General features: G+C 34.9%; 1 protein-coding gene across 4 annotated transcripts in view; it reads left to right on the forward strand.

The window, feature by feature from the left end:
* GREM2 (gremlin 2, DAN family BMP antagonist) overlaps positions 1-25,301 on the forward strand; it is a 145,985-nt gene that overhangs the window by 32,582 nt on the left and 88,102 nt on the right. The window contains exon 1 of one of the 4 annotated variants that reach the window (XM_043999346.1): positions 6,006-6,053. The exons of 2 other annotated variants lie outside the window; for them this stretch is intronic. The gene's annotated coding sequence lies outside the window, so the exon portion shown is untranslated. Of the gene's footprint in view, positions 1-6,005; positions 6,054-15,319; positions 15,379-25,301 lie in introns of those variants that run through there. One more of the 4 variants, XM_043999345.1, reaches the window with a different exon arrangement.

A 25,301-nucleotide genomic window follows, 5' to 3' on the forward strand; every position in this document is an offset into this window, starting at 1 on the left:
AAAGAAAATTTTTTTTTGTTTTGTTTACATTTATTATGTTGCCTAGAGCACTCAATATTCCTGTAGCTATTTAACTTAACATTTATCTAAGGAGCATTTTGTAACTGAATATATACAAGCATTTTATGTGTATTTTGGCAGATTGATCCTTAGTTATTTTTTACATTTTTTAGTTATTTGGAATAGGCTTTTCTTTTTATATTGTTCTTGGATTTTATTATTATTACAAAGAATGACTTTTGAGAATCTATTTTATGGCCTGCAACTTTATCTTTGCTGATTCCCTAGAGTTTTCTAAGTAAACAATCATAATGTCAATGCTAGGGATAGTTTTGTCTCCTCTTTATCTATATTTATGCCTTTAATTTCTTCCTACTAACTTATTGTTCTTCTTAGCATTTCCAAAACTATATCACATAACAATAGAGGGAGTAGATACCCTTGTTTTGCTTCTGTTATTTGCTAGGAAAATTTCTAGTCTACCTGAAATGCATATGATGTTGCCTATTGGTTTTAGATAAATACCTTTTTTTTTTTTAAGACTTTTTTTTTTTTTTTTTTTTTTTTTTTTTTAGTGAGGCAATTGGGGCCAAGTGACTTGCCCAGGGTCACACAGCTAGTGTTAAGTGTCTGAGGCCGGATTTGAACCCAGGTACTCCTGACTCCAGGGCCGGCGCTTTATCCACTGCGCCACCTAGCTGCCCCTAGATAAATACTTTTTATGGTATTAAGGAAAGGTCTTTCAGTGCCAATACTTTCTAGTTTTGTTTTGTTTTTTCACTTAAATGAGTGTTATATTCCTTTGTGAAAGATTTTTTCCCTATATCTCTTGAGATACTCATGTGGTTCTGGATATTTTTTACTTTTTAATTATTATATTGATTGTGTTCCTAAGGTTGAACCATCCTGGCACCCCTGGTATAAATCCAGTTTGGTCATAATGTATGGTTTCTTAGATGATCTCTGTCATCTCTATGAAATAATTTTATTTAAAATTTTCAAATATATATTCATTAAAGATAGCAGTCTATATCTGGACTACTTAAACTTTTTCTACCTATGATCCCTTTTTACCCAAGAAATTTTAAAACAACCCCAGGTATACAGGCATATAAAATAGGTAAACATAACCTTTTACTGTTGCCAAATTTTTGTGACCTTCACATTCAGTTGTGTCACCCCCATATAGGATCATGACTCGTAGTTTAAGAACTTTTGGTAAATACTTTCCCTCCTTTACTTTATTTTTCCCAAGTAATGGAATTAGGACTATATCTCATGAAAGGAATCTGGTAGGATGCTTTCTCAATTTTTGAGAATAATTTGTGTATTATTAATAACAATTATTTGAAATTTGATAGATTTCTCCCTTGAACCCATCAGGACTGGGATTTGTTCCCCGCCTTGTTTTTCCCCTCTCAGGCAGTTGTTAACAGCCAGTCCTATTTCTTTTTCTAAGATTTGATTATTTAGGGTTTCTAGTTGTATTATTTTAGTTCAGGTATTTTGTACTTTGGGAGAGATTTCTCTTTTTCTTTTGTGCTTTCAGTTTTGTGAGTATATAATTGTGCTTATGATTTCTGCCTTTTTACGTTTCTTTCCAATAGCACTGTGACCTACGATATGGGTCATTTGTGGGGCGTAGGTGGGTAAAACATGAATCCCTGATGACAGATCTCACCTCCTTTTGCCTCCTTATCCAAATTCTCCTGTAGACTCTCTTTTTCCTGAGAGACTACAGGATTTATTTTCCCTTCATCTTTAACCTTTGACTTGATTAGGATATAACAAACATTTTTCTCTATCTTCTTTCTTCTGCCTCTTTCCCCTCTTATTCACCCTCTCATTCTGTAATTCAGTCCCACAAAACACCAATTCACCTGTGGGAGGGGCTGTTGTAAGGTTTATTCATGATATTTCAGGCCTGTTTCTACACCATCACTTCTATTTGACCTCTCCTTTCATTCTTGTTTCTTTGTGAGTTTAAAAATGTCTCTTAATAGTTTCTTTTTCTCTCTTTTTTGTTATTGTTGTCCTTGAGTATTTTATTTGTTTACCTTTCTTGTACTTTTGTGGGGGGGCGGTCTGGAGCGTTTGCAAAGTGAATAATTTTTTTTTCAGGTTTGATTTTCTTTCTAGGAATGCTTCTAAGGTTACTTTGAATTGAACAGCCATCATGTTTCATGAAAGGTGAAGCTCTGATACTCAGGATAAAGATGCTTGGTTTGCTCCTTCTTTTTTTCCCTAAAGTTTCCCAAGCCAGATCTCTAGTGCTTAAAATTTGCTAGAAAGGAGACATAACCTTTCATTAAACAATGATGAATGAGAATGAAAATAAGACTACTTCTGGGAGGGTTATTAGAAGTAATCATTAACAAGAAGCAAATAACTGATACCCGTCCCTTTAGAGATGATTTTCAAAAGGAAAAGGGAAAGGAAAATGAGCAATTGAAGGTAATAAAATAAAGCTACTACAAAGGGTAGAAAAGAATGCCGAAAAGAAAGGCTTATGAAGCCAGGTTTGGGTTTTGTTTTTTTTCCAATTTCAATTGGGTTCCTTTCAACAAATATTTATTGTGCAAAGCAATGTTTTAGTTTCCCAGGGAAAATACAAAAATAAACGAGAGATGGTCCCTGCCCGCAGAGTTCACATTCTAATAGGGAGACATAATACTCTAATATAGGTTAAGTGCACAAAAAGGCTCAAATAAAGTACCATCTCTACAAAGGACGCTCATGTCATTGATTTATTACTAACAGAGCAAATAAATAAGACATAGATTACTCTGATATGATTCCTGGGAAGGATGTCACTAATAGGCAGGTATAAAATGGTACCATGTACAGATTAGTAACTTGGGTTGAACGCTTGATTTTTCCTTTGAAACTGTCTTTGAGTTAATCATTAAACTACCTGACTTTTCCGCATGTGTATCTTTCTACCTTATTCAGATAGCAATTGTAGTATTTCTGAGGTTTGTTGGCTTAATTCTCCTGTTGTCTCAGCATGGAGAGAAGGAGCTATTCCCCTCATTTTCCCTGAGGCATAGGACTAGTAAAGGAGCAAATAAACTGATTGTATTCATTTTGTCAATGAATATTTTTTTGGGAGTCAACTACATGTAAAGAACATCAGCTATTTGTGGCAGCTTTAATAATGAGAAGCAGTCTGGTACAGTGGAAGTAGCAGGAGGAGGAGGAGGAGCAAGAGGAGGAGGAAGAATAGTAGTTGCAATGGTAGTAGTAGCAGCAGCAGAATCAGCTAGCATTTATAAATGGCACTTTGAGTTTAGTTTTCAAAGCACTTTACTAATGTTATCTCATTTTATCCTCACCCCAGCCTTATGAGGTAGGTGGCATTATTATCTTCATTTTACACATTGGAAAATGAAGGTAGGCAAAGGTTAAGTGGCTTTCCCAGAATTATACAACAACTAAGTGTCTGAGGTGAGACTTGAACTGACCCCAAGTAAACTGCTCAATCCACTGTGACACCTACCTTCAAGAGTAATGGATTTAGTTTCACAGGACTTGGGGTTGAATTCTGGCTCTGTCACTTATTACCTATGACCTTTAGCAAGTCATTTATCCTTTCTGGGCCTCAGTTTCCTCAAATGTAAAATAAGGTTGTTGGATTAAACAACCTGTAATGCTTATTCCAGCTCTAAAAATATGATCCTATAAATGTCTCACATTCCAATATGGGACCTAAAAATGGGCATAAAGATATTAAGTGTGCACTCTAGAATACTGAAAGAATAAGCTAACTTAATAGGTATCTTAGGCCTTCTTGTCATTGTTTTTTGTTCTTCATTCTTGAAGAGGACCATTACAGATGTCATAACTTGCATTGAATTGCATTTAAGTGAGGTAGGCCTATGCAAAGTTACCAGTCTCACTTCCTTTTTTGGAGCCATCGGAGTCCAGTGGCAAGACATGTTATCAGGATGATTGGATGTTTAAGGCAACTGGGGTTAAGTGACTTGCCCAGGGTCATACAGCTTGTAAGTGTCTAAGGAGAGATTTGAACTCAGGTCCTCCCAACTTCAGGATTAAGGATGTAATCACTGCACCACCCAACAGACCATCTTTGGCCTATCAACACTGGGAAAATATACTAGGTATAGTGTATATATAGTTCTTGTACAAGGATGACAGACATTTTCAGTTCTATTCCCCACAAATAGCTGAGTTGATTGATGCATGTTTATATAAAGTTTGTTCTCTTCCCCTTGGGAGAAGGAGATTGGCTTCAGTGTTTACCAGAAGTTTGGAGATACATCAACGGAAAATGAAAACTATAATGAAGTAGTATTTTTTTAGATTTCATGAGTGGGGTGAATTTTCCAAACTGAGGTTTGAGAAACAAAATTTCTAAAGTGGGGGGTCTCAGAGTGGAGACTAAAATTAGAATCCATCAATTCCATGTCTTTGTTCAAACTATTCCTAATGCCCAGCACATCCTCCTTCCCTGCTCTTTGCCTGTTGAATTCCTCCCCATCTTTTAAAGCTCAACTCAAATGTCTCCTACTCCAGGAGGCTTCCTTGATCCTTGCCCCTAGTAGTGACCTTCCTTCTCAGATGCCATGTGTACTTTCTTGTGTAAATCTCTACTGTATTTTTTCTTCCTTTGTTTTTGACCCTGACCTGCCATTAAGCACATGTTGCACTGATATGAACATGCATACTTGCTACCTTAAAGTCTAACTTTGTCCATCAAGGCCTCTCAATGGAGAAAATTCCCTTTATCAGGAAAGATTAGCACTTGCTCTGCAGTTTATAGTCCTAGAGTGTTGTCTGGGGGTGCTGAGTTTAAATCATTTTTTTTCAGGGTCCTACAGCCAATATGAGATTTGAGTTTGAATGCTTTTCACATAATACCATTTATTATGGATATCAGTATTAATATCTCATACTTTGTTTTTCTGAATAATTTTTTTATTCTTGTCCAACTCCTCATGACCCTATTTGAGGTTTTCTCGGTAAGGATACTAAAGTAGTTTACCATTTCCTTCTCCAGCTCATTTTATAGATGAGAAACTGAAGCAAACAGGGTTAAGTGATTTGACCAAAGTCACTAGTAAGTGGCTGAGGCCAGATTTGAAGTCATGAAGAGGAGCCTTCCTGATTCCAGGCCCAGCACTCTATCTACTGTGCCACCCAGCTGCCCTTATACCTCATGCCTACTAAATTGTAAGCCTCTTGAGGTTGGGAGCATGTCAAATCTGAATTTATTTTCCTCCAGAATATGGAACAATATACAGTAGGTACTTAATAATATTTGTTGAATATTGATTGGGTAAATAATTGTACAGTATGCCATAAATAATCATCTTAAGAGTTAGGAGGTATTTCAGAGGCCATCAAAGTCTAATCCATATAAAAACAAACCCTTCTACAATATGTCATGAGTAGTGAGTAGTAATCTGTTCTTAAAAACTTCCAGTGAAGCATGAAATCAATATCCCACCCAAGGAAGCCCATTCCACTTTTAGATAACTCTAGGTAGTAGATTGCTGGGCCTAGAGTTAGGAAGACTCATTTTCCCTAGTTCAAATCTAGCCTCAGACACTTATTATCTGTGTGACTCTGGGGAAACCACTTAACATTGCCTCAGTTTCCTCATCTATAAAATGAGCTGAAAAAGGAAATGTCAACTGCTCCAGTGTCTTTGTCAAGAAAACCCCAAATGGGGTCATGAAAAGTCAGACATGACCAAAAGAGACTAAACAACAACAAAAAAATTAATAAGTTTTTCCTTATATTGAATTGTTTGATATCTTTGAAATTTCTACCTGTTGTTTTTAGTTCTGTCCTCTGGGGTCAAACAAAATGACTGTTAACTGTGTCTTCTATCTTACAGCCTTTCAAATACTAGAGGGAGCGATCCTGTTCCCCTTCATTCTCATTTTCCCCAGTTTGAACATTCCCAGTTCCTCCAGCTGACGCACATATGGTAGAATATCAAGGCTCTTCACCATCCTAGGTGTTCTCCAGATGCTCTTTAATTTTCCTCTCCAGTATGATGCCTAGAAAGGAACATAATGCTCCAGGTATGGCCTGACTAGGGCAGAGTATGATGGGAGTATTACATCCTTAATACGGAAACAAAATCTTTTCAAAGCCCTACCCCACTTGGCCCCATCCTTCCTTTCTAGCCTTATTACTTATCATTCCCCTTCATGTACACTGTAATTTAGCCAATACGGCCCGTTAGCTGTTCCTCAAACATGGCACACCATTTCCAACATTCATGGCTCTCTTCCTTGCTTAGAATACATTTCTTCTTAATCTTCACCTCTTAGAGTCCCTTCATGTCTTTCAAGGCTTAGTTAAATCACTATCTTTTCCATGAAGCTTTTCCTGACTGACTCGGCATCCAGGGCTTTCCTCCCAAAGTATTTTCTATATACTTTATTTATGCTATCTTCCCTCATTAATCTATAACCTTCTCAAAAATTGGGATTTTTTTTCATTTTTATCTGAATTCCCAGTTATCAATAGGTGTTTAATAAATACTTGGTGACTGAGCAATTTTATTTTATTTTATTTTATTTTTTAGTGAGGCAATTGGGGTTAAGTGACTTGCCCAGGGTCACACAGCTAGTAAGTGTTAAGTGTCTGAGGCCGGATTTGAACTCAGGTACTCCTGACTCCAGGACTGGTGCTCTATCTACTACGCCATCTAGCTGCTCTATTTTATTTTATTTTTATTTTTGCAGGGCAATGAGGGTTAAGTGACTTGCCCAGGGTCACACAGCTAGTAAGTGTCAAGTGTCTGAGGGTGGATTTGAACTCAGGTCCTCCTGAATTCAAGGCCAGTGCTTTATCCACTGAGCCACCTAGCTGCCCCGTGAGTGAGCAATTTTAACAGAGCATAAAATCATATCCATGTTTTGTGGCTGCCATCATTATATAGTTTAGTCATCCTGAGCTTGCAGTACATTAAAACTCTATGACCTAGGTACCTAGGTGGTATAGCAAATAAAGTGCTGCTCTTTAAGTCAGGAAGACCTGAATTCAAATCCTGCCTCAGACACTAGCTAGCTGTGTGACTCTAGCAAGCGACTTAATCTCCTTCTCTGCAAAATGTAAAGAATACCAACAATCTCAAGACCCAGTTGTTGGATCAAATGGCTATACAAAGCACTATGTAAACTTTAAAGTATAAATATACCTGTTTTTCATCATATTTTTCAGATGACATGATTTCTAGCTATATCTTCCTCATATTTAACTTGTGAAGATGATTTTTAATACAAATATGACACTTTCTATTATTCTATTAAGTTTCATCTTTTTTTTTTTTAAGTGAGGCGATTGGGGTTAAGTGACTTGCCCAGAGTCACACAGCTAGTAAGTGTTAAGTATCTGAGGCTGGATTTGAACTCAGGTACTTCTGACTCCAGGGCTGGTGCTCTATCCACTGCGCCATCTAGCTGCCCCCCAAGTTTCATCTTCTTAATTCATTCCAGTGTTCTAACCTATCCATATAGTTTTTGGACACTGAGTCCAATTCTTCGGTGTGTGATCTATAAGGATTCTGTCTATTCCTTTATCCAAGTCATTAATAAAATTATCTAACAACGTAGGCTCAATCATAGATTTCCCTAGAGCACTCCTCTAGGAATTTCTTTCCAAGGTTACAGTGAATTATTACTAATTATTCTTTTAGTTTAACCACTAATTTCAAATAGACCCATTTATACTTTTGTCTAACCCATGTCTCTGCATATTTTCTAGGTTTGCTAAAATCTAATTAAAATATTTTAGCCACATTACCTGGATCTAAAAAACTGTCAAAATGAGTTTAGTAAGGCTTTACTTGTTCTTGATGAAGTTCTCAATGATGTTCCTGACTCTTTGTGGACACAAATTCTTCCAACTTATTTTATGGAAGATACTTGTATGCAACATGTAGTTCATAATTCTCTTACTGGCCTATTGCTTTGAAGGGTGACCATATATTCCATGTCATTTTCTGTAGGAGCTGGTGAAGGACACTGAAATATTTTACTATTGCGGAGGGGATAATACAGATTTATCCTCCATTTTATGTAATTTACAGTGCTTATATTTACTGCCTAAAGACCTGCTTTCATTCATAAGTGTTCACAATTCAGGACTCTGGTACCAATAGAATATGTAAAGTTTTAAAATTCTCATCTATAAGATATATGGGATCTGTGGAGGCCACATTATCTGAAAGATTGAGAGGATCAGAAGGCATGACTTCTCAACCTACTTCTGATGATAACTACTTATGTAACCTTGGGCAAATCATTTCACCGTTTGACTTCAGATTTCCTTGTCCATAAACTAGAGAAATTAATAGTCAAGTGGCTTATTGGATAATCGAGTACTGGGCCTAGAGTCAGGGAGACATGAGTTCAAATCCAGGCTCAGACATTTACAGCCACATTACCTTGCTCGAGTCACTTCATCTCTGTCTATCTCTGTCTATCTCAGTTAACTATTCTGTAAAATAAAGAGAATAACAGCAATTACATCCTTGGGTTATTGTAAGGATAAAATGAAACAATATTTTAAAGCATTTTGTAAAATTTAAAGCACTATATAAATCCTAGCTGTGATGATGATATGATTATGAATGTAAAAATCGTTTAAAAAGTACAAAATACTGTTAAAGTGCATTAAACTATGGTGGGTCTGAACCAACAATTATACATATTTTGGAGTATTAGGTAATTTTCCCATAATCTTTCTTCATTTAGTATTGGCCTTTCTAAATTCTATGAATAGAAATTATGCAGATGTGACCACAGAAAAGAGGTAACATGGGATCAGGTCAGCAATTAGAGAGAGGTCAAGTAAATGAGGAATGGCATCTATAACAATCTTTTCCATCTTGCTGGTCAAAATATGACGTAGAATTTTTTCCATTGCAAAAAATAATAAATAATTTTGCCATTTGGCCATCAATGAGTTTGTGAAAAGCCCGTAATTGTTGCCAGTATCAGGAACTCCCTCCTACCTACTTTAAATTTAATATCATGATACATAATGCAGTGTAGGAAAACGTATACACATGTACACACATAATTACCCAAATAAACAGATTTCAGAGGAGATGGGATTGTACCAGGGATATCTTTAAAATATTTTATGGAATACCTAATCACTTCTCTCTAATTGTTGCAAGGGTCATGCATAGTAATTTTTCTTTGTACCCTACTTTTTCTCCTTTTTTTCCCCCTTATGTCATTTGTTTTCAAGGTGGAAAAGTTAGCTTTCACTACATTTGTGTGAAATCTCAATTATGTATTTTGGGACATGGAGTTGCTCTGTCAAAGGCATCTTAAATAGAATTAGGCTAAAGAGCTGAAACTAAAACTTCTGAACTTCATTCTTTAAGAGTAACCTTATTTGTAGTGAGATAAATATGCTTTCAGCTTTCTTTGAAAGGAACAGCAAAGGCATGCACTTGGTAATCTGACTAATCCTAGATCAGTATTCTCTATGGCAGTGATTTCTATTTTTTTTTTTTGTTCCTTGAATTCCCATTTTTTATAGCAACAAAAATGTACCAGAACCACTAGGGTTATTTAGTTTACTACTCATAATATTCTTTAAAACTATTTACTGTTCATGGAACTGTTAAATAATTTTTAGTGCAAACCCCATTATACCACCATTGCAAACCCCAAAGTGGTTCACAAACATTAAATAGGAGTTTTATAGAAATCAAAGTGAGCACGTGTAGTTTTCTTTGTTCTTTCTGTTTTAAAGGGGAATGTGACAGGTACTATAACCCCCGTTGTATATATCTTTACCTCTATGGGGGGAAATACAAACAAAGAAAAAAACATCCTTTTTTAAATATCTTTAATTGGAAATCAGGCCTTTTTCTTTCCTGGGATAAATTTGTACAAACCATGGTTTTCTATTTGTTGGTTTTTCTAAGAACTAAAATGAGACCAAAAGTACAAGGTACAATCCCAATTCTTCATTAGTAATATTGCAATATTGGTCCCTAATAATGATCCCTAAGGTTGTACTAATTCTCTATCTGGGAGGTGACTTGGGGAGGGAGCTTTCATTTCTGTTTGAAGGAGACTAGTTATAACTGTCTAGAAGGGCCTGCTTGAGTCCAGCAGAGAAATAAAAAAATATTCTGTCCTTTTGCCAGCAACAGACTTCCAAGACCAGGGGGCTTTACAAGTATTAATAGCATACTAGTTCTTGGCATATGGCAGTCATTAGTGAACAAGTAACTTTATACTCTCAAGATGATTTCGCTTTGTCACTATGTAGTAATCTTCATATTCATATTATGTGGAGATGGAGACAGCATTCTCCTTAAAAGCCTGTCTCAAAGCATGAGTCTCTTTCTATGTCATAGTAAGTTAAAATGAAGGCTTTCTTAGTTTGGAAATTCTTCCTGATCGTCTTTGGGGTTTTTGTTTTCATTAATATGTGGGTTCTACATTAAATAGAGTATAATTTCCTTAAAGCCAATTCTAAGGTATGGGGCAGTCAGGAACTGGAGGGTTCTTTGGGTAGAAGTTTTACTAGATGACCTCTGAGATCTCTTTCTAAAACTATTATTCCAGACTCATAAGATTCAAGTTCTTGTTGAATGAATGAGCTTCTTGTTTCAAGTTTTCTTATCTCCATGGGCCTAAAATCCATATGCTTCATAGAGAAAATTGGCTGCCTCCTACCTGCCCTATCCCCTCTACTCCAAGGTGGGAACCTTTTCAATTCAATTTTTCAATTCATGTAAAGCTATGATATAATATAAACGTATGTGGGAGAGAGGGAGTATGATGCTTTAAACCATTATCAATTATTTATACTTTAATGTGAATGTATACTATACCCTGTTAGAACAAGAAATGATTGGACAGCTGAAATGTAATGAAGGAGAAAAAGGATTACTACAAAAGAAAGCAAAGTTTCAAAATTAGGAGGCTGGGTAAGCAAAAGATAAAAAATGTTTCCTGATCGAGAATTTTTTCCAAGGTCTCATTGCTCTAACTTCTTTTGCAGTCTAGGTCTTATTTGAACTGTATATTTATCGATTAAAAAGTGCACAAGAAGTTCACAATTTCTTACATTATCCTCTTTCTGGATCTTTTTGGTATATTAAAATGTAAATGGTTGATTATAAATTCACAATAATATTTAAAAACTAAAAACAAGAATTCAAAAAGCCTCTCTATATAATTTACCTTACTATTTGATGTATAGTCAAGGGAAATACAGTAATGGAAATAAAAAAGAAAAGTAATAATAATTAAGGCTACCATTCCATGTCTCCCTGTTCCTTTTTTTTTGGTGGTGGTGGGGTTGACTTCAGATCCTTTATCACATTCTTTTGGATACTCAGAGGTATCACATCTTCATAATTAATAAGTATATTTGATTTTCAGGAAAATGTTTCTCAAAAATGACTATTCAGAGTCAAGCCTATTAATTGAAGAAGTAATTTATTTATGTAATAATGACACCAGAAATGATTGAGATGTATATGATGTGTTTGGTCAAATAATATATGTTTAATATATATCTCAAATGACAACACTGAAGAACTACATGGTTGAAGATTAATTTAGAAAACATTTGTCTTTTTAATAAATTCACTGCCTGGAAGTGCATTTGAAGTTAGACCCATTGTACTCAAGTTATGTCTTATATAAACCTGTTCTAAAATAAAAAAATTGTCTATCAATGAGCTATTAGCATTTTAAAAACATGAATGTATAGATTTTAAGCTTCAGTTAAACCTTTAGATCTTTATAATATTATAACTAAGAATATCACCCAGCTAGATGAAAATTTCTAGATGGGCTAAGTAATGTGTTACATATATGTTACAGCTAGAACCTTAACAGAAGCTAATGATCACAGTAGCAGTTAGCAAATTAATAAATTGTGTTATTGTTTGTGTAAACTTCCTATGTTGTTTAATCACTTGTTTTAAGTAAAACATTATATTTTTGTTCAGAGATGTTAGTACACTAATATGTTGATTGACCCAAGATTCCTGATGTGAAATATAAAGTTTTGAAAATTCAAAGATATTTGCATTTGTTTAAGGTTACTTATGAATCTAATTAAGTTAGAACATTTAAAAGAAATATATGTTTCAAAAGAGAATAGAACAATAATTAATGAGCCTACTATGTATTCTTTTTCTGGGACACATATTCCATTCTTTGGCCCTTATCTTTGGCATATGACTTTGGCCAGCATAAGTCTCTTCACTGAAGGGGAAGTGGACTCACTCTTATGGAGGTATATCATCTATAGATTCATGTTAGGATGGGAAGAGAGTGTCTGTTTCCTTGTATGACTGAACAAAAGTATTCTGGCTCACAAATTTCTTGAGTCATACTGAACTACACAGGTATATAACACAAATGTGGGGATAAGGGTTTGACCAATCTAGTCTATACTTCTCTTTCTCCCAATTCTGAACTCTGGGGCCAGTCAAGCAATTTTAATCCCTCTTCTATGTGACAGTCCTTAAGTTATTTGAACATCTTGTATGTCTCCTAAATTTTCTTTTCTACAGATTAAACACTCCAGCTTTCTTTAACTGATTCTCATGTGGTCCTTAGCTTCCTTCTCTGTTAAATGAGGATGTTAGACAGAGGATAAGTCTCTTTGCTTCTTCTGCCTTCATGTCTTTGGTATTTCATTCTTGAGAGCTTCCTGTCCTTCTTGGGTTGACTTTTGCTGTAGAACTTTTGCCTAGAGGATCATGCCTATTTATCCTTTCTTTGAACCCTTTGAAATCTTCTCTCCTAAAATCTACCATGCATGTCAAACTATGCTTGGATTTCTTTTCCTCTGGGGACAAATTCTAAGAAAGGTCACTTTCATATAAGGTTTCTATGATTTCCAACACTCCTTTCTATTTGTTGGTGAGAATCAGATCTAGAATCTCCTTGATGAAATTATCCTTACATCAAGAGAAGTAATTTTTAGCTGATGTTCTTTGGGTAACAAGACCCAAAGAATATCCAAATAACTGAAGTCTATCACTCATTGCACTCTACATGGTTGAATTAATCCTGTGTTCTTTCAGGATTCTTTTCTAGGTGACTCATTAATCCTATCCTTGAAGATAGACATGTGCCTAGAACAAAATAAATTTATGGCTGGGCATTGGTAAACTTTATAAATGCAATCTGTTTTACCATTAGTATGATATAAGCCATGTAACCTTGGTAGAGATTGGACTGACATGCACAAGTAAATGATTAAATAGCAAGGTAGGAGATTTAACATAGCTAATTACCCAATGACTGGGCCAATGAGCAGAAAGTGTTATTTTATCACCATTTTAGAGATAAGCTAACCACAAGGAAGAAAATTAATTTTTCCAAAGGAAGACAAAAGAGGTGTCATAAATATAATTCATCCAGTTGACTGTAGAGTAGAACAAGCTTCAGATTTCTGTGATTTGAGTCTGCGTCACATATTAATAAAGGTGATTAAAACCATCAAAATTAAGTAATGCCACATCCTTGTATGCAGTTATATTTTGGGGGGGCAGTTTCTATAATTTAAATTGTACATAGTTATTCACATGCTGTCCATTAATTTAGTCTATATCTACTTCTTAGTGAGCAAATTGTATAGGAAAAACTTTTAAAGTCCATCTATTGTTTATATTATAGTAAGTAAAAATGGAGGTTTTTAATATACATTTATTACAATAGCTGTTAATATTTGTAACTAAATTTGACAATTAGGATCTGATGAAATTGTATGCAAATTTGACACTGAGACTAATTCATGCAACTTTATTCTTTTGAGAGAAATATGCTTCATTGAAGTCCACGTTCAAGAAACATGCGTGTAAATACAAGATCCGCCTCCCATCATCACTAGTTTGTACATAACTCTAAACTTCATTTTTTTTCAAGTAATGTCCAAATGGTGGGAACCAATTCTGAAAAAAAAAAGTATTTTTCAATACTCAGAGTAGCACAACATCTTTATGTGTGTGTCATTGTTGGAGAAAGTCATGTTTATAGTGAAGGAGAGGAATCTAAATTAAGAACATACTAAGATTTCCTTTTCTCCCATTTCTCCCTTGTATGACACATGACAGAAGAAACATGTTTTTAATTTCGGAACTTTTCTTTGTTGAAATAAGTTGCGACAACATCACTTTTATAGTCGGCTCAGTTCCATGTTAGTTTTCAGGAAAGAAACGTCTATTTATTTTGATATTGACAATGCCAGGAATATTTCTTAAGCTCAGTTAAAGAGGAGAACCCTGTTTTGCATGGATCTTGGAGGAAAATTAATAAGGGGGGACTTTGAATGCAGGAGTTTTATAATGCCTACTGGAAATTGAGACAGGAAAATTTAATTGGGAAATTTTAAAAAATGCTTCAAAATGAGGTTTATTAAATGTCATCCTGAAGACTATATTGGGGATGAACAAGTAATTGGGGTATAGCACCTCAATGTTAGCAGTAATGCTAAAAGCACATGTTCCAATCGAAATTCCCAATCTTTCATGCAAAAAAGTTCTTGGCAAACCTTTATGTTTTTATTTGATCACATTAGAAAAATAAAAGTTTAAAGAAATGATGCACACAAGCGTGAGCAGATTTCAATAAGATCAGCATCATTACTGGGCAATTATAATTTCACTGTATTCCATACAGCTAATCAGAGACTTCAAAAAGAAATTATTTTCATCTTTAGTATTGACTATTTTATTAATATTTTGACTTCATTCTTTAACCATAAGATAATGGGTTAAAGATAGAAAAGATTCTCTTTGAATAATGCACATTTTTTTTGATCTTCATGATACATGCTTTCATTGGTATTCTAACTAGGCCAACCAGCCATGGTTAGAAATCTTAATGTCTATAGGTTTGTTTTGTGGTTACGTGGTGTTTTTCTTTTATTTTTTTAAGAAAGAGAGAAAAAACTTTTCGAAATTAAACCAAAGACATGATTCGAAGAGATTTGTGGGTTTGTCTGAAATCTGAAAAGGAAGTATGAGCTAGTGATGTCCAGCTGTCACAAAGGTTTCATTACAATCCCCAAATGAAACCAGGAAGCTTAGTTAAAAAATATTTGAGTCTATCTAGAGAGGAAAGGCAGATTCATTTCCAAGTTCAATGAGAAACTAAATTTGGGAGGAAGGAAGCGGAGGTGCAAACCAAGGTGAGGACAGAGCATGGCCAATTTAGTTGCTGGACTTCCTGCAAAACAAACTGCATGTGATTTCCAATTTCAGACCAAATGTCCATGCTGTCTTAACTCTGAAATGGTTTGTCTGTCACTGAGCCCATGGATATTTTTTCTCCATTGCCGAGATACTCTAGAACTCTCCTTCAACAAGGTGTATGGATGTGTGCCATTGGATTACGTTGCAGGGTATGTTAAAGATGCTTATTTCCATGAGACATATGATAATATGGTTTATCTTTTTCTATTTCTTCTGGAAGATATGGTTTCTTTTATGGGTTTTACCACTGATGATATTGTCACTGATTTGACTGCAAATGGCCCTTTCTTTTCTCATTCATTCCCTACAACATATGTGGGGACACAGTCCAAATCTTGACATTGTTAATGATTAAAAAAAAAATCTCCCAATAAAAACTATGGTGAGAAACATGTTAAAATAAGGGGGGAATTCTAGCAGTATGGTAGGAAGTACATTATAGCAGTAATCTAGGAGTTACTACCAATTTTATTCCCTTTCATTTGCCACACTTATGGTGCTTTGCAACACTTTTCAGCCTATATTATATTTTATTATTATTTACCCCCAAATTCAGGACCACAGCAATTTTTCTAGTGCCATAACTATCCTCATTCCACATTTTTAAAATTAAGAGAACTGTGCTTCCATATTTCTTTTCTGTTTGTTTGTTTGGTTTCTTTTGCAGGGGAATGAGGATTAAGTGACTTGCCCAGGGTCACACAGCTAGTAAGTAAGACCATTCTGGTCTTAGATACTATGATTTTTAATTTAGACTAAGATGACATTAAAATTTTCAGCTGCCATGTCACATTGCTGATTCATATTGAATTTTTGGTTCACTAAAATCCCTAGACTTTTTTTTTCCTGTCAGAATATTTGCAATATTGCTAATTTGAAATTTTACATTTGACCTAAAAAATACTAAATATACTTAATCCTGAAAATTCCCCAAGTTTGGGTCTTTAGGTTATATGTAATAAGCTAACTTACTCCTTTAAAAATTCTACACATATGCAATTATGTATGTGTGTGTAAATAAAATAATATAAATAGATATAGTATAAATATAAATAAATATAAAATAATGCTTACAATGATATGCACATATACCCCTATACATACTCATAGGGAAAGAGAGGGTTTATTTAGGTAAACAAATATATATATATATATATATATATATATACACACACACACACACACACACACACACACACACACACACACACACAGCTTTATTTGGTAAATTTCCTCTTCTTGAGGTCATCCTTTCCTCTTTTCCCCACGTTGTAAATTATATCTAGATTTTGATCATATCTCATTTGATTCTTTTATCTCCCCCAGTTTCAAGCAAAATACTTCAAAGTAGGTGTGAAATATCGGTTGAAGTTCCATGAAAAGTTCTTCCTAAACCTGCCCTTTCCTGTCTTTCTAATCGTCTTATACTTTATTCCCATTGTATCTTATATAAACCAACAACACTTTCTTTCTTGCTGTCTCTTGAATACTACATACTATATCCTTATTCTGCTCCATTTCACTAGCCATCCATTCCTGAAATGCTCTCCCTTCTTACCTCTTTCTATTGCCTTCTCCAAATTCCTTCAGAACTTACTTTCATTAGGAAGCCTTCCCTTACTCCCTTGCCCTTGTTAGTTACTTTCCTCTAAGAATGCCACCTGCATATACATGCATATATATACACACACACACATACACACATGAATATATGTATGTGTATATATATATATATATATATATAATGTCTTATAAGTACATAGTTGTTAGTATGTTATCTCCCTCATTTGAATTTGTGCTTATTGAGAGTAATGGCCATGTTTTGCTTCTCTTTGTATACATTAAGTACTTAATAAATACTTGTTGGCTGACAAGTTCCATATTTGTGATTTTTTTAAAGTTTAACATAATATAATAAAATGTGGATTGTTCTTCTCCCATCCAATGATAACTGTAATAAGTTAATTACATTTAAAAACATTTATTGATCACCTACTGTATTCTATCCTTGGAAAATCTTAGTTATATTGATCTCTTACTGATCCCCTATCCTATAGGGACTCTTCAAAAATGCTTCCATAATCATCATTCTTTAAGCCACATTATTTTTTGTTTTGTTTTGTTTTGTTTTTGCAGGGCAATGAGGGTTAAGTGACTTGCCCAGGGTCACACACCTAGTAAGTGTGTCAAGTGTCTGAGGCCGATGTGAACTCAAGTTCTCCTGAATCCAGGGCTGGTGCTTTATCCACTGCACCACCCAGATGCCCCCTAAACCACATTCTTAACTTTCTTAATCTCAACACACTGTTTTGGATCTTACTGAGTAAACTCTGAGTAGATGTTCCTTATCCTGATGGGAGCCAGGGTACTAGACAGATAGACCATATGCATTTTCTTGCACATGTATGCTTCCAGGCTCTTGAATAGTATAAATGAGAGTCTGTCATGCAGACTGCCTAATAAAGAGTATATGGTTAATAAATGCTTGTTAATTGATTGGTTTCCATGCACAATAGTATAATTCAGATCTTGGAAAATTCATCCCCTTAAACCTATTTATTCTCCAGAATCCATGACAAACTAGTGAATGCCTGACCTCTATTCACATAGGCTTAAAGTATAGGAGATAATATTGTAAACAACAGAAAGGACAATCATTTTATAATGGTGTGGAAAACATATATTCCTGAGGATGTCATGGTGATAAGTGGAGGATGTGTGTATCTATCAGTCAGAAGTGTTCACCAGTAAGAAAGACAAAAACCTTTTACTTGGAAGAAGAGGTAGAAGAATGGCCTTAAATGGAAGAATGACATTTGTAATCTGTCTAAAGAAAGAGGATCAATGGTCTAGCCACCCACCACAGATGAGTTCCAGAGGCTCTGTTCACAATTGACTCAGGGAGGAGAAAATAATACATAATAAAATAAAACTGTCAAATGGATCCATTTTGTGAGTTTTACAAAGCAGTGTGAGGAAGAGTGTAGAAATATGTGACCAGGTAGCTCTTGTGAAATTTCAGTTGTTTGGTTTTAGGGGGTCTGGTGACTTTTCTCATTCCCTCCAATAATCATTTTACTTGACCCTGGCTATTAAACTTTGGGAGAGGAACTCAGAAGCTACAATCTTTCCATGTTATATCTGAGTATAGCCATATTTGGGCTGCATGGTTCTGTGAGATTTAAAATTGGATATTAGGTGACTGTTCATCTCCTCCCCAAAAGGGTGGTCCTTCAAAAACTGGCGTCTTTCAGTTATCCTAACCGACTGTTAAAAACCTTTCATATTTTTTTACCACAGTTCCAAGACCCAGATAAAACATATTAAAGAAGGTATTTGGCTATGATGATGTTCCCTGCAGTGTTAGCCATGTATTTAATCATTTGGAATTGAACTCATTCCCTAGTCTCTTGGAGAAGGTACCCATCTGTGGTCATCACAGTATTACAGATAGTTCCATTGTTGTATGCATTGGTTAGAACATATGTGGAGTACTATAATCCATTCAAGATACTACATTTTATATAGGAAATTGAAACTCTGGATGTTGTAAAGAGGGAAGGGACTAAGATGGTGAGGACTCAATAAATCATGTCATGGGAGTTTGACTAAAAGTAATGGAGATGTTTAGTGTCAAGAAAAACAACAACTCAGTGGCAGTGGTGATGGGGATAAAGGAAGACATCATTTCTGTCTTCGAATATTTAAATGTTTTTTGGGTCGAAGCGATATTAGCCTTTTACTGCTTGGTCATATACAGGAGAACAATTGTATTGTGTCAAGAAGTAGTGAGTTTCCCTTCAATAGAAGTATTGAAGTGGAAACTGAATAACCTCTTCTCAGAAGTGTTACAGAACTAATTCATGTTTAGGTTTGTATCAGGCTAGAAAACTTCTGAGATACGAGATTCTGTGATTCTATGTTACTTTTCTAAGGACACAGAGAATATCTGGTCTGAGATATAGATCATTGTTTTGTCTATAGTAGTAATGAACTATTTGTTTTGTTTTCTTTTGTTTTGTAGTAATGAACTATTAATGAAAAACCATATTGTTCACTTCGATATCTAATTGTTCATATTCTATGAATTTTCCAATGGAGAACTAAATTGAAGAAAGTAATGTTCTATTCAAGTCCACAATAGAGAAATGATCAAGGATATGAAAAGTTTTCAAGAGAGAGAAAAACTCAATAGTAAATTACATGAAAAACTACTTAGCCCCAACAATAAGGAATACAATTTAAGGTAACTTTTAGATACTACGTCACAGGAAAAATAATTATTAAAAACAATGAAACTCAGTGCCAGCAGAGATGTAGAGAAATAGGCACATTACTATATTATTCTTGGGACAATAAATTTATAGAATATGTTTGGGAAGCAATATGGTAGGACATAGGAAAAGTTCTAAAAATAATCAAATCTTTTGACCCAACAATTACATTTTGGGGAATGTATCTTGAAAGTGTTCCCCCCCCACACACACACACACGCAAGGGGAAAAGATTTTTATAGCAGCCCAACAAAAGGGTGTCATTGAATAAATTATGATATATTAATGCATTGTAATTAAATTGAAATTTGTAGATATGGGGAATGTAAAATATGGAAAGAACTTTATGAACTAATGCAACGTGTAAAAAAACCCCAAGAGAACAAAGTATAATTTAATTATGAACATGTAAGAGGCAAAGCAATTGTGACTGGATGAAGAATACTGATGGAGAGACTTAGCAGTGAATGAAAAGTCCTTTTGACATTTTATGTGCTGAAATTCATTTATTTATATCTAAAAAGTTTTTGTTAATGTTTAATACCAAGTTTATCACAAATGTTATTGGAAGAAAGTGACCCTCTAAATGTCTTTTCATTTTGATGGCACACATTCAATTAGTCACTGGTTATAAGATCAATAGCATTTGACTGAGGCCAATAAAATCATAGGTTTCTTAAGGTAGCTTAAATTCACAGGAATTAGTTTCATCTAGTGAAAACAATTGTCATTCCTTTTGAACATGTTTCCCTGAGCCTTTGGCTCATAATTATGAAATGCTAAGAATTTGATAAAAATAATATTTGTTTTTAAAAATCCATATGAACAGAGGTTTTAATTAACTGTTTGAAATTGCTAGTTAATTCAGTGAAGATGGTTGATTCAGTAGTCCATGAAAACACAACCTCTGAATTAAAGGGATGGAGTCGTGTATGAATAACTTAAATATGTAGGCCTAAGGACAAGAGGTAGCCTAGTACTGAAAATGTTATTTCCAAAGCAACAGTCAGCAGAAACCTGAAACTTAGTATTGACAATACTTTATCTGTTAAAGCACTGATCTAATTTGTCAATAGATGGGAAGACTTTGTAATTTTTAGGTGGCATATTGAGGGCCTAGTAGTTTGTCTGTTCCTGTTTAGTGTAGAAATAATACTAGATTAACAAAAATAAACCACAAGTATGCCAATACACCATAGCTTTGCTGTGGTAATGTCATAGCATTATAGATTATCATCTTAACTTAATCACTGGCGGACTCAAACATGTATGGATCATATGGCCAGTGCTTCAGAGAAGAGTTCAGTACACTTAATTTGTGGTGGGCTTCTTCATTTGAATATGCCACTTTTATTTGTTTTTGGTTTTTTGTGGGGCAGTGAGGGTTAGGTGACTTGCCCAGGGTCACACAGCTAGAAAGTGTCAAGTGTCTAAGGCCAGATTTGAACTCAGGTCCTCCTCAATCCAGGGCCAGTGCTCTATCCACTGCACCACCTAGCTGTCCCGAATATGCCACTTTTAAATGAAAATGCTTTTATATTTTTTTAGTGAAAAAGGTGCATGGTGCCACACATGCAAACACATCATCATGTTTTTTTCCTTTTTTTAAGAAATAGAAACTGTCACAAACTTCCTTGCATCCTGAGAACTCTATTGAGATATTCTAACTGTAATTAAAGACTCAGAAAGATCACAAGAGCTGAGGAAGAAGATGATTATTTATCCTCCTTCAGTTCAGCTTCAATTACATCCTGAATCTAAAGGTGTCAAAATCCTCAAGGGATCCTATGAAGATGTAATTAGATCCAAAGTTAGATATCCCCCACTGCAGTCATTTACTTCTGAGCACTGATGGCGCCTAGTCCAGGCAGTCAAAAATGCTCAGTAATGATTCTTCAGAGGTGATGGTCCACGAGGCAGGATCATTTAACTCATTTGTTACCGTTGTGTTTGTGGATCAAAGAAAGCTAATAAGGAGACCAGTTAAAAAGCTGAGAAACCACTGGTAGTGACTGTTCAAGTCTCTTTTGCAATTGTTCCGTGCCCCCCCCCCAAAAAAAAATCTGCAAGGAAGGACTGCCTATGCACACCAAGCAAGAAATGGACCCCATTGTTATTTAATAAGCCCACACCTATAGATTAGTTGTAATCATAGAATTTCAGAGCTAGAAGAACCCTTAAAATTTCACCTAGTCTAACTTCTTGTTTATACAAAGGAGTAAACTGAGGTTCAAGAAAGTTTAAGTGTTTTTCCCAAGGTCATATAACTAGTTTGTGTTTGAGTTGCATGTATGGATTATCCTTAAAAAACCAAAACAAAACTGTCTTTTGTTTCACTAGGATGGCCTACAAAGAGAATTTTTTAAATTAATGGAAAAATATCCTGCCTTCTGCCATATTACATATAGTTTTCAGTACCCTAATTTTTAAGTGGTTGGATTGCCCATTCAAAGCATACTTTAGTTTTTCCAGTGAAATAGATGATTTTAAAAAATAAAAGTATTTTATTATTTTCCAGTTACACATAGAGATAGCATTCAAATAGATGATTTTTAAAAACAAATTATCATCATAGAACAAAATTATGTGAAAATGGATAAGAAATATATTGGCAAGATACTTCTGCTTTCCTGAATGGATGAAATTTAAAAATAGGAAATGAAAACATACTAATTTCAAAATGATAATTATTTGCTCCTAAAAAAATCCCCAAAACAAACGTATTTTTCAATATAACTCTATTAAAACTTAATCCCCTCTCCTATTTGGAAAAAAAACATTTCCCCTAAGAATAAATTTTTTGTCTTAATTGCAGTCTGTCCCCACCAATATAAAATGTACTTCTAGTGCCTTTACCTCTAAGTTACCCTATGTTCTCTATCCATTAAAATATGAGCTCATTGAGGGAAGGGACCATATTTCTGTCTTTGCACACACTGCCTGACACATTTAATATAAGTACTTCTTGATTAGTTAATTGATAAAAGGGTACAAAACTCTCCTTTTCTCCCAGAAACTCTCATTTGTTGGACACATATCTGAATATTCACTACTATGCAAGGCTTATATTTTGGCATCATTATGTCTGATCAAATAAGATAAGTCTCCATGTGGTCATTGGCCAAGAAAGGTCCACATTATCCCAGGGATAATTGCATGTTTTTTTTTTTTTCTGATGATTGCTTATAGGAACTAATGCGTATTAACGTACTTTATAGATGTAAATATTAGCTATGTTTATCATCGTCATTATTAAGACTAGAAAGAGCTAGGGAGGGAACATAGAAGGATTGCTACCCCAGGGTTGTTTGTCAAATAGGTTGTCTGTCTTCATAGGAAGTTGAGTAGCTTGCTTTGAGGAAGTTGCCAAACCAATCCTTCATATTCTTTTTTTTTTTTTAAGAAATAAACAGTTTTTTCAGATCCGGCCTCAGACACTTAACACTTGCTGGCTGCGTGACTCTGGGCAAGTCACTTAACCCCGGTTGCCTCACTTAAAAAAAAAAAAAGAAATAAACAGTTTTATTTCTAGTTTTGGGTTCCAATTTTTATCCCTCCTTCCCTCCCTCTCCTCCCTCCTCCCTGAATTGGTAAGCAATCAAGTATGGGTTTTACATGTATGATTATGTAAAATATTACCATATTAGTTGTTTTGTATAAGAAAACTTAAATAACAGGAAAAATGAAAGAAAGTGAAAAATAGCATGCTTCAGTTTATGTTCTATCGATATCAGCTCTTTCTTTGCAGGTGGTTAGTATGTTTCTTTTCTTTTCTTTTTCTAGTGAGGCAATTGGGGTTAAGTGACTTGCCCAGGGTCACACAGCTAGTAAGTTGTTAAGTGTCTGAGGCCACATTTGAACTCAGGTCCTCCTGACTCCAGGGCTGGTGATCACTGTGCCACCTAGCTGCCCCTGGTTAGTATGTTTCATCAATAGTCTTTTGGGATTATCTTGGATCATTGTATTGTTGAGAATAGTTAAGTCATTCACAGTTCTTCATCAAATAACATTTCTGTCTCTATGCACACTGTTTTCTTGGTTCTGCTCATTTTACTATACATCAATTCATACAAGTCTTTCCAGACCTTTCTGAAATCATCCTACTTATCATTTCTTATAGCACAATAAAATCACATCACCATCATATACCACAGCTTGTTCAGTCATTTCCCAATTGATGGGCATTCCTTTGATTTCCAGTTCTTAGCCACCACAAAAAGAGCTGCTATAAATATTTTTGTACAAATAAATCATTTTTTTCTTTTTGTGGATGTCTTTGGGATATAAACCTAGCAATGATATTGCTGGATCAAAGGGTATGCACAGTTCTGTAGCCCTTTGGGCATAGTTCTAAATTGTTCTCCAGAATGGTTGGATCTTTTAACAACTCCACCAACAGAGCAATCCTTCATATTCTGCTTTAACAATGTATGGATTCATTTGCTGAATTGTATGGTATATCCTAGGAAACATAAAAACTGGTAGAATCTTCACTTACATTCTTTCTTTCTCCTTAATATTCATTCAGGAAGTGGCAGTACCAATCTGTCCATATACAAAGATAAAGCATTCACACATGGAAATGAATAAAACTGAAGCTTTATGTCAGACTATGTAGCAAACCCACCCACTCCTTTCCCAAACTATCTTCTAATGCACTATGTGTTTGTGCACACACATGGACATGCACACAGACACACTTAACTGCTCCTATCATAGGGAGAGTACTTGAACACTTAAAAAGTGAAGAGGTCATCATTGTAAGGCAGCATAGGTTTAAGGGAGAACTCAGCTCATTTCCTTTTTTAACAGTGACATTTGACTAGTAGAGCAGGGGAATGCTATATGCATAGTATATGGATTTTATTAGATTATTCATAGTCTTTAACAATATACTTGTGAATAAGACTTTGGAAAAATTCACAGCTAAATTACACAGTGAATAATACACTGGGCCTGAAGTCATGAAGATGTAAAGTCTAATCTAGCTTCATCCATTTAACTAGCTATTTGACCCTACAAGTCATTTAACCTCTGTATGCCTTAGTTTCTTTAATTGTAAAATGCAAGTAATAATAGCACCTATCTCTCAGACTTGTTGTGAGGATCAAGTGAGATAACATTTGCTAAATGCTTGGAACAGTACCTGGGAATAATAATAATAATAGTTGTTTTTGTTTTTTGGTGAGGCACAGTTAGTAATTAAGTGTCTGAGGTCAGATTTGAACTCAGGTCCTCTTGAATCCAGGGCTGATGCTCTATTCACTGCACCGCCTAGCTGCCCCTAATAGTTGTTGGTTTTATGATATTGTTGGATGAAAATAGCATCACTGGGAATCAAAACTGGTTGCATGTCCAGACCCCATGGATTAGTTATTAATAAGCCATTGTCAAGTTGGAGTAATATCTCTAGTGGATCCCCCTCGGGATCTGTGCTTAGTCCTGTCCTATTCAGCGTTTTTATCAGTAACTCATATAAAGAGATAGATGACATGTTTGTCAAATTTGTGGATGACAGAAAGGTGGGAGTAGGGATAGTTCAGGTGTGGTATGATAGCATCAGTATCACAAAAGACTTGACAGGCTAGAATTGGCTGACTCTAATAAGATGAAATTTAATGAGAATAAATGTAAAGTCCTATACTTGGATTTAAAAAATCTATATGTGATAGGGGAGGCATGGTGAGACAAAGGTCTTTCAGAAAAAAAAATATCTTAGGGTTTTAGTAAATTTCAAGCTACATGTGAATCAATAGTTGGGCACAGTCACCAAAAAAAAGTTAATTCAAGCTTAGGTG

This window comes from Dromiciops gliroides, chromosome 4 (genome assembly GCF_019393635.1).
Source record: "Dromiciops gliroides isolate mDroGli1 chromosome 4, mDroGli1.pri, whole genome shotgun sequence".
NCBI lineage: Eukaryota > Metazoa > Chordata > Mammalia > Microbiotheria > Microbiotheriidae > Dromiciops > Dromiciops gliroides.